The sequence below is a fragment of the Corvus brachyrhynchos genome, unplaced genomic scaffold (assembly GCF_000691975.1).
Source record: "Corvus brachyrhynchos isolate BGI_N302 unplaced genomic scaffold, ASM69197v1 scaffold933, whole genome shotgun sequence".
Lineage (NCBI taxonomy): Eukaryota > Metazoa > Chordata > Aves > Passeriformes > Corvidae > Corvus > Corvus brachyrhynchos.
The window spans coordinates 331669-333639 of record NW_008237401.1 but is presented as its reverse complement, the minus strand read 5'-3'; positions in this window follow the sequence as shown (position 1 = coordinate 333639).

Sequence of the window (1971 nt, the reverse complement as noted above, 5' to 3'; positions counted from 1 at the left end):
CTCCCAGCCCCAAAGGCTGAGGAAGAAAGGATTCTGTAACCCAAGACTGCCCAGGAATAAAAGAGTCTCAGTGAGCAGCTCCTGGCTAAAGTTACCTGCAGGCAGAAAGGGGAGAGCTCAGGGAAGAGCTCAGGCTGTCCCATCAGAACCACAGGTGTGCAGCCCTGCCTTAGCAAAGCTGTGCCGCTGAAGTCTCATGATGGTGTTTTTCTGTTGCCTTGGCTTTATCACAAAACAAAAAGGGAATGTACAGACCGACAGAGTATGTTTGGAAATGGAAGTAAAATTCCAGTTTAATCAGTGATTAAACAAACCAGTGGTGCTGTTGGGAGGGGTCACTTGGAGTTTACAGATTGGGCGGGGACCTCAAAACCAAAAAAATTCCGTGAGGGTGTCCCAGCCTTTTCTGGGGGTTTCTTCAGCTGCTGCCTCATCCTGTCTGCTGGTGCTGGGCCTGGGCTGTGGGAAGCTCAGGAGCCCCAACACTCGGAGTCAGTGCTGGCTCCTCGGGAAATGCTGCCATGCCCCAAGCGACATTCAGGTGAAACATTAGAAAGAGAGGGGTGAAGACAGAAAATGTTTGTTTCTTTGTATTCTCCCCTCTGGTATAAACCTACCAGAGTGCAGATTCTGCAGCCCCAAGTGTGACTCCAGGAAAATGTCCCTGGAAAGCAACAGGCACTACCAACACATTAATAATTACACCTGGGGTTGCTTACCCTGGAGGAGGATTGTTCCTATCTCATTGACTCATCAACCTGCAATTCACCACCTCTCACCAAAGCACCAGAAACCCCATTTTAGATAATGCTGAGCTCAGAGCCCTCAGCTGCAACTGGGGAATGAGATCAGAGCTCAGAGCCCTCAGCTGCACCTCGGGAATGAGATCACAGCACTGTCACTGCCAGTGACCCTTCCAACACAAGGACACCTCCCACTATCCCAGGGTGCTCCAAGCCCTGTCCAACTTGGCCTTGGACACTTCCAGGGATGGGACAGCCACAGCTTCTCTGGGCAACCTGTGCCAGGGCCTCCCCATCCTCACAGGGAGGAATTCTTTCCCAACATCCCATCTAATCCTGCCCTGTGGCAGTTTGAAGCCATTCCTCCTGGCACTCCAGGCCCTTGTAAATAATTAGGTCACCCCAGAGCTTCTCTTCTCTAGGCTGAACAATCCTAATTCTCCCAGGCTTTCCTCCCAGCAGAGCTGCTCCATCCCTCTGATCCCCCTGATGCCTCCTGTGGGCTCTCTCCAGCAGCTCCACATCCTCCCTGTGCTGGGACCCAGGGCTGGAGGCAGCTCTGCAGGTGGGGTCTCACCTGAGCAGGGCAAAGGGACAGTCAGGGGTGTCCCAAATGGCAGCAGATTCCATCTGGAAGTGTCCTGCTCACCTAACCCAGAGAAAAAGGCAGTTTCCTGTACATGTCACACGTTTAACAGCAGTACATCCAAGTTTATTTGACATGCTCCAATACCACTGTCACAACTGCTCCACCTGGACCTGCCCCCATCCCACCAGGATCCAGCCACGGGAGCTGTAATTTACAGTGTGTGGATTTTCTGGGCCACAATTCAGACTTTTTACTGGAATGACTAAATTTCACATGTCAATGCTGAGACTGTCATAAAAGTAACACCAACATATTAATTTAATTAGTCACTTCCCGTCTTAATGGCCGACAGATCCTGAGCTGCTCTGCAAGCATCTCCCAAGGAATTTGGGACAGCCCAGAATTTGGGACAATGTCAACATCCAAGACCTGCAGCTGGGAAAGTAGCTGGAGCACCAAATATACACAATTTTTTTTAAAGTCAGGAATTTGGTAGTTGACACATTAGGAAGATTAACGAGGAAAGAAATAGAAACATCTAAAGAAACACAATGAATTGTTCAGATGAATTCTTCTAGGAGCTACAGGGCTGGCCAGGAGCAGCACCGGTGTCTTGCTAAGGAACACAGGGATGTTCTA